Source organism: Triticum aestivum, chromosome 2A, assembly GCF_018294505.1.
Source record: "Triticum aestivum cultivar Chinese Spring chromosome 2A, IWGSC CS RefSeq v2.1, whole genome shotgun sequence".
In the NCBI taxonomy this organism is placed as follows: Eukaryota; Viridiplantae; Streptophyta; class Magnoliopsida; order Poales; family Poaceae; genus Triticum; species Triticum aestivum.
Window position 1 is genome coordinate 733,100,349 of NC_057797.1, and position 9,434 is coordinate 733,109,782.

The following is a 9,434-nucleotide window of genomic DNA, read 5'->3' on the forward strand; positions in this document are numbered from 1 at the left end:
GAATAACATTTAATTTCTTATCAACTCTTTGCCCTAGAACAGCACCTACAACATAATCACTAGCATCACACATAATTTCAAAGGGTAAATTCCAATCAGGTGGCTGAACAATAGGTGCAGAGACTAATGCTTTCTTAAGTATTTCAAATGCTTCTACACAATCATCATCAAAGACAAATGGTATATCTTTTTGCAATAAATTAGTTAGAGGCCGAGAAATTTTTGAGAAGTCCTTAATGAACCTCCTATAAAATCCGGCGTGACCAAGGAAACTTCTTATACCTTTGATGTCCTTGGGACATGGCATCTTTTCAATAGCATCGACCTTGGCTTTATCAACTTCAATACCTCTTTCAGAAACTTTGTGCTCCAAGACAATACCTTCATTAACCATAAAGTGGCACTTTTCCCAATTCAAGACAAGATTAGTTTCTTCACATCTCTGCAAAACTCGATCAAGATTGCTTAAGCAATCATCAAAAGAGGAACCATAGACGGAAAAATCGTCCATGAAAACCTCACAAATCTTTTCACAAAAGTCAGAGAATATAGCCATCATGCATCTTTGAAAGGTAGCAGGTGCATTACATAAACCAAAAGGCATACGTCTATAAGCAAAAGTACCAAAAGGGCATGTAAAAGTAGTCTTTGATTGATCTCTAGCCGACACAGGTATTTGAGAGAAACCAGAATAACTATCTAGAAAGCAATAGTGTGTATGTTTGCATAATCTTTCTAGCATTTGATCAATAAAAGGTAAGGGGTAATGATCTTTCTTAGTAGCCTTATTTAATTTGCGGAAATCAATTACCATCCTATAACCTGTGATAATTCTTTGTGGAATCAATTCATCTTTATCATTAGGAACAACAGTAATACCTCCCTTCTTAGGGACACAATGGACAGGACTTGCCCACTCACTATGAGTAACGGGATAAATTATACCTACCTCCAGAAGCTTTAGCATTTCTTTTCTTACCACTTCTTTCATTTTAGGATCGAGACATCGTTGAGGATCACGAACTGGTTTGGCATCTGCTTCCAAATTTATTTTATGTTGACATAGAGTGGGACTAATGCCCTTAAGATCATCAAGAGTATATCCAATAGCATCATGGTGCTTCTTCGGAGTTTTCAATAGTCTTTCTTCTTCATGCTCTGAAATGTTAGCACTAATAATAACAGGATATATCTTCTTTTCATCAAGATAAGCATATTTAAGATTATCAGGAAATGGTTTAAGCTCAAACACGGGATCACCCTTAGGTGGAGGGGGATCCCCTAGGATTTCAACTGGCAAATTGTGTTTCAGAATAGGTTCCTGTTTAAAGAATACTTCATCTATTTCCCTTCTTTCATTCATAAACATATCATTCTCATGGTCTAGCAAATATTGTTCTAAAGGATCACTAGGAGGTACGGCAATAGAAGCAAGACCAATAATTTCATCCTTACTAGGCAATTCTTCTTCACGGTGTTGTTTACTAAATTTAGAGAAATTAAACTCATGAATCATATCATCCAAGCCAATAGTAACAACATTCTTTTCGCAGTCTATCTTAGCATTAACAGTGTTAAAGAAGGGTCTACCAAATATAATGGGACAAAAGCTATCTTGTGGGGAACTAAGAACAAGAAAATCAATAGGATATTTAGTTTTCCCACACAAGACTTCAACATCTCTAACAATTCCCACTTCTGAAATAGTATCTCTATTGGCAAGTTTAATTGTGACATCAATATCTTCTAACTCAGCAGGTGCAATTTCATGCTTGATTTCTTTATACAAGTCATAAGGTATAACACTAGCACTAGCACCCATATCACATAAGCCATGATAACAATGATCTCCTATTTTAACAGAAATAACAGGCACGCCTACCACAGGTCTATGTTTATCTTTAGCTCCAGGTTTAGCAATTCTAGCAGTTTCACCGCAGAACTGAATAACATGCCCATCAATATTATCAGACAAGAGATCTTTAACAATAGCAATATTAGGTTCTACTTTAACTTGCTCAGGAGGTGTATAAGTTCTATTATTGCTTTTATGAACCACAGTTGAAGCTTTAGCATGATGCTTTATTCGAACAGGGAAAGGTGGTTTTTCAACATAAGAAGTAGGAACAATAGGATCATTATAAGTGATAGTCTTTTCTTCATCTTTAATAGGTTCAGCTACTTTTACTTCTATGGGAGGAGGATATTTAAACCACTTCTCCTTGGGGAGATCAACATAAGTAGCAAAAGATTCACAGAAAGAAGCTACTATCTCAGAATCAAGTCCATATTTAGTGCTAAACTTACGGAAAATATCGGTATCAATAAAAGATTTAACACAATCAAACTTAGGTGTCATACCTGACTCCTTACCTTCGTCGAGATCCCAATCTTCAGAGTTGCATTTAATTCTATCCAATAAATCCCATCTAAATCCAATAGTCTTCATCATAAAAGAGCCAGCACAAGAAGTATCGAGCATGGTGCGATTATTTTCAGAAAGCCGAGCATAAATTTTTTGAAGAATTGTTTCTCTTGGGAGCTCATGATTGGGGAATGAATATAACATTGATTTAAGCCCCCCCCCCCCCAAGCTTGAGCGATGATTTCTCCTTCACGAGGCCAAAAAATATATATAATTGCGATCACGATGAACAAGATGCATAGGGTAATAATTTTGATGAAATTCCAATTTCAATTTTCTATAGTTCCATGATCTCGTATCATCACATAGCCTATACCATGTCAATGCGTCTCCCTTCAAAGATAAAGGGAAGACCTTCTTCTTAGCAACATCATCGGGTATACCAGCAAGCTTAAATAATCCACGAACTTCATCCACATATATTAGGTGTTCATCAGGATGCTTTGTTCCATCTCCTGTAGAAGGATTAGCTAGCAGTTTTTCTATCATACCCGAAGGAAACTCAAAAGGAATTTCATTTTCAATAGGTTCAGTAGGTTGAGGAGCAACTCTTTGCTCTACTGGTCGGGGTGAAGATACCCCGAACAAGCCCCTCAGAGGATTACTTTCCATAGTAACAAGTGACAGTAAATTTCAGCACACTATATAAATTTTTCCTTACCAAATTCCACCTACCAAAGGCGCTTCACTCCCCGGCAACAGCGCCAGAAAAGAGTCTTGATGACCCACAAGTATAGGGGATCTATCGTAGTCCTTTCGATAAGTAAGAGTGTCGAACCCAACGAGGAGCAGGCGGAAATGATAAGCGGTTTTCAGCAAGGTATTCTCTGCAAGTACTGAAATAAGTGGTAACAGATAGTTTTGTGATAAGATAATTTGTAACGAGCAACAAGTAACAAAAGTAAATAAAGTGCATCAAGGTGACCCAATCCCTTTTGTAGCAAAGGACAAGCCTGGACAAACTCTTATATAAGGAAAAGCGCTCCCGAGGACACATGGGAATATCGTCAAGCTAGTTTTCATCATGTTCATATGATTCGCGTTCGGTACTTTGATAATTTGATATGTGGGTGGACCGGTGCTTGGGTGTTGTTCTTACTTGAACAAGCATCCCACTTATGATTAACCTCTATTGCAAGCATCTGCAACTACAGCAAAAGTATTAAGGTAAACCTAACCATAGCATGAAACATATGGATCCAAATCAGCCCCTTACGAAGCAACGCATAAACTAGGGTTTAAGCTTCTGTCACTCTAGCAACCCATCATCCACTTATTACTTCCCAATGCCTTCCTCTAGGCCCAAGTAATGGTGAAGTGTTATGTAGTCGACGTTCACATAACACCACTAGAGACTAGACAACATACATCTCATCAAAATATCGAACGAATACCAAATTCACATGACTACTAATAGCAAGACTTCTCCCTTGTCCTCAGGAACAAACGTAACTACTCACAAAGCATATTCATGTTCATAATCAGAGGGGTAATAATATGCATAAAGGATCTGAACATATGATCTTCCACCAAATAAACCAACTAGCATCAACTACAAGGAGTAATCAACACTACTAGCAACCTACTAGCACCAATCCCGGACTTGGAGACAAGAATTGGATACAAGAGATGAACTAGGGTTTTAAGATGAGATAGTGCTGGTGAAGATGTTGATGGAAATTGCCCTCTCCCGATGAGAGGAGCGTTGGTGATGATGATGGCGATGATTTCCCCTCCAGGAGAGAACTTTGCCCGGCAGAGCAGCTCTGCCGGAGCCCTAGATTGGTTCCGCCAAGGTTCCGCCTCGTGGCGGCGGAGTTTCGTCCCGAAAGGTTGCTTCTTCTTTTTTTCTCGACGAAAGACTTCATACAGCAGAAGATGGTCATCGGAGAGCCACCAGGGGGCCCACGAGGTAGGGGGTGCGCCCCCACCCTCGTGGAAAGGGTGTGGGCCCCCTGGTCTTCATCTTTGGTGAGGATTTTTCATTATTTATTATAAGATATTCCGTGGAGTTTCAGGACTTTTGGAGTTGTGCAGAATAGGTCTCTAATATTTGCACCTTTTCCAGCCCAGAATTCCAGCTGCCGGCATTCTCCCTCCTTATGTAAACCTTGTAAAATAAGAGAGAATGGCCATAAGTATTGTGACATAATGTGAAATAACAGCCCGTAATGCAATAAATATCGATATAAAAGCATGATGCAAAATGGATGTATCAAGTGTCACTAGTATGCCTCTACTAGACTAGCACACTGATCAAAGATGGTTATGTTTCCTAACCATAGACATGAGTTGTCATTTGATTAACAGGATCACATCATTAGGAGAATGATGTGATTGACATGACCCATTCCGTTAGCTTAGCACATGATTGTTTAGTATGTTGCTATTGCTTTCTTCATGACTTATACATGTTCCTATGACTATGACATTATGCAACTCCCGTTTACCGGAGGAACACTTTGTGTGCTACCAAACTTCACAACGTAACTGGGTGATTATAAAGGTGCTCTACAGGTGTCTCCGAAGGTACTTGTTGGGTTGGCGTATTTCAAGATTAGGATTTGTCACTCTGATTGTCGGAGAGGTATCTCTGGGCCCTCTCGGTAATGCACATCACTTAAGCCTTGCAAGCATTGCAACTAATGAGTTACTTGCGGGATGATGTATTACGGAACAAGTAAAGAGACTTGCCGGTAACAAGATTGAACTAGGTATTGAGATACCGACGATCGAATCTCAGGAAAATAACATACGGATGACAAAGGGAACAACGTATGTCATTATGCGGTCTGACCAATAAAGATCTTCGTAGAATATGTGGGAGCCAATATAAGCATCTAGATTCCGCTATTGGTTATTGACCGGAGACGTGTATCGGTCATGTCCACATAGTTCTCAAACCCGTAGGGTCCGCACGCTTAACGTTTCGATGACAACTATATTATGAGTGTATATGTTTTGATGTACCGAAGGTTTTTCGGAGTCCCGGATGTGATCACGGACATGATGAGGAGTCTCGAAATGGTCGAGACATGAAGATTGATATATTGGAAGCCTATGTTTGGATATCAGAAGTGTTCCGGGTGAAATCGGGATTTTACCGGAGTACCGGGAGGTTACCGGAACCCCCCGGGAACCTAATGGGCCTTAGTGGGCCTAGGTGGAAGACAGGAGAGGCGGCTAGGGCTGGGCCGCGCGCGCCTCCCCCTCCCCAGTCCGAATAGGACAAGGAGAGGGGGGCGGCGCCCCCCTTTCCTTCTTCTCCTCCACTCCTTCCCCCTCCCAAGTCCTAATCCAACTAGGAAAGGGGGGGTCCTACTCCCGGTGGGAGTAGGACTCCTCCCGGCGCGCCCTCTCCCTTGGTCGGCCGCACCCCCCTTGCTCCTTTATATACGGGGGCAGGGGGCACCCTAAAGACACAACAATTGATCATTGATCTCTTAGCCGTGTGCGGTGCCCCCCTCCACCATAGTCCACCTCGATAATACTATAGCGGTGCTTAGGCGAAGCCCTGCGTTGGTAGAACATCAACATCATCACCACGCCATCGTGCTGACGAAACTCTCCCTCAACACTCGGCTGGATCGGAGTTCAAGGGACGTCATCGGGCTGAATGTGTGCTGAACTCGGAGGTGCCGTGCGTTCGATACTTGATCGGTCGGATCGTGAAGACGTACGACTACATCAACCGTGTTGTGCTAACGCTTCCGCTTTCGGTCTACGAGGGTACGTGGACAACACTCTCCCCTCTCGTTTCTATGCATCACCATGATCTTGCGTGTGCGTAGGAATTTTTTTGAAATTACTACGTTCCCCAACAGTTCTTTCATGTGACAATTTTGTCGTAGTTTCGATGGGAGGCCAAAGCCAACACTTGAAAAACAATGACTTCGGTACGGAATTACCTTGGGAGATCTCTATGGATTGTATAACTTGTCTTTATGGCTTTATAACTAGAAGCAAATTTGGACCATCATCCGGTAGCTGGTTTGAAAACGTGTTTGTTTGGGTTTTGATTTTTTTTCCTACGAAAATTTTCTCAAAAAACACAATAAAAAAGAGCTTATGTTTCATGACTACCATGCGTGGTGTTTCAAATCAAAAATATTATGGTTTTCGATGTTTTTAAATGTTTTTGAATTATATGTGATAGAATATATATGTTCAAATTATTTTGGGGCCAAAGTGTTGTATGTATATAGTTTTCATGGAGTATGGACGAATAAAAGAGAGAGAAACCAATACGGAGGATGATTTCAAAGTTGGGGTTGAAATGTCGGCCAAACAAATGAGCGTTTCAAGATAGAGAGGTTCTCCAACAAAAAGGTATTTGGGGGGTGATACGTCTCCAACGTATCTATAATTTTTGATTGCTCCATGCTATATTATCTACTGTTTTGGACTATATTGGGCTTTATTTTCCACTTTTATATTATTTTTGGGACTAACCTATTAACCGGAGGCCCAACCCAGAATTGTTGTTTTTTTGCCTATTTCAGTGTTTCGGAGAAACAGAATATCAAACGGAGTCCAAACGGAATAAAATCTTCGGAAACGTGATTCTCTCATCAAATAAGACCCGGGAGACTCAGACCCCCCCCCCCCGTCAAGAAAGCCACGAGGTGGTCACGAGGGTGGGGGGCGCCCCCCCTAGGACGCGCCCCCTGCCTCGTGGGCCCCTCAAAGCTCCACCGACGTACTTCTTCCTCTTATATATACCTACGTACCACCCCACGATCAGATATGGAGCCAAAAACCTAATTCCACCGCCGCAACTTTCTGTATCCACGAGATCCCATCTTGGGGCCTGTTCCGGAGCTCCGCCGGAAGGGGAATCGATCACGGAGGGCTTCTACATCATCATCCAAGGCTCTCTGATGAAGTGTGAGTAGTTTACTTCAGACCTACGGGTCCATAGCTAGTAGCTAGATGGCTTCTTCTCTCTTTTTGGATCTCAATACAATGTTCTCCCCCTCTCTTGTGGAGATCTATTCGATGTAATCTTCTTTTTGCGGTGTGTTTATTGAGACCGATGAATTGTGGGTTTATGATCCAGTTTATCTATGAATAATATTTGAATCTTCTCTGAATTCTTTTATGTATGATTGGTTATCTTTGCAAGTCTCTTCGAATTATCAGTTTGGTTTGGCCTACTAGATTGGTTGTTCTTGCCATGGGAGAAGTGCTTAGCTTTGGGTTCGATCTTGCGGTGTCCTTTCCCAGTGACAGAAGGGGCAGCAAGGCACGTATTGTATTGTTGCCATCGAGGATAACAAGATGGGTTTTTTTTATCATATTGCATGAAACTATCCCTCTACATCATGTCATCTTGCTTAAGGCGTTACTCTGTTTTTAACTTCATACTCTAGATGCATGATGGATAGCGGTCGACGAGTGGAGTAATAGTAGTAGATGCAGAATCGTTTTGGTCTACTTGTCTCGGACGTGATGCCTATATACATGATCATACCTAGATATTCTCATAACTATGCTCAGTTCTGTCAATTGCTCAACAGTAATTTGTTCACCCACTGTAGAATACTCATGCTCTTGAGAGAAGCCACTAGTGAAACCTATGGCCCCGTGGTCTCTTTCTCATCATATCAATCTCCATCACTTTATTATTGCTTTGCTTTTACTTTGCCTTTTACTTTTTACTTTGCATCTCTATACCAAAAATACCAAAAATATTATTTATCATCTCTATCAGATCTCACTTTCGTAAGTGACCGTGAAGGGATTGACAACCCCTAAGCGCGTTGGTTGCGTTAAGCTATTGTTTTTGTGTAGGTACAAGGGACTCGAGCATAGTCTCCTACTGGATTGATACCTTGGTTCTCAAAAACTGAGGGAAATACTTACGCTACTTTGCTACATCATCCTCTCCTCTTCGAGGAAATCCAACGCAGTGCTCAAGAGGTAGCAGGGGGGCAGGGGGTAGAATCTGAGGGCCATGGTTGCAAGTAAAGATAGCTAACATGAAGCAACTATTGACCAAAGGAAAAGGCATGCATGTGAGGAGTCGGCCTAGTTAATAACAAAATAAATCAAAAGGTAAAAGTATGTTAGGCTAAGGATTCACCTTTGTACCATTCATGGAGATTCATGCACATATTTTTGGTAAATCTGTCAGTCTATTTCCCTAAACTATACACACAATACAGTCTCCCATATACCGTAAAAGTGGTCCCAAGATGTGTATTTTGGTAAGCTTTTATCATAGAAAATATAAAGGTAAGAGAGTGTGTAGACATAGTATGTTACATGCGTAGTTATAGCTTCTCTCTCCCTATCTAAAATTCTTGCATCTTTATTTCATTGTAATGATTTAGATGATGGCTATCTTTCAAATTATTAGTATAATTTTGATTTTGTATATATATTTGAATTCCTGGCGACAATACTTTTAATACACGACCAATCTTGTGTATATTTTGACTAGTTTTATTTTCATTGTTCTAATAATACTTCAATTTAAGTTAAATCAATTGTCCAATATTACTTATTATCATATTTTAGTTCCTGAAATATTTTGGTCAATAAATTATATTTTTGAAATTCATGTTAAGATCTAAAATTGATGTTGTGATCACTGCTTCTATTAAATAAAAAAGTGAAACATTGACATATTTCAGTTATGATATGTGAAGGGAATATTGTGATATGTGAAATAAGTGAAATATGATTTGAAGTGAATTTCAAATATGTTACTTACTCCCTCTTTCCAGAAATACTCATCAGAGATATGGATGTATCTAGGCGTATGTTACTTCTAGATACATCCATTTTCATCCATTTCCCCAACAAGTATTTCCGGACATACGGAATATTTCATTTATTTCACATAGGTAAAGTTCTCATATGTGAAATATTTCAAATAAGTGAAATATGTGATCTCCAAACTATTTCAAATAGAAAAAACTAAAATGCAGGGGAGTTATTGAGGTGTATGTTTCTAAAAATATTTCCAATAAGTGAAATATGTGATCTGCGAAGTATTTAAAAT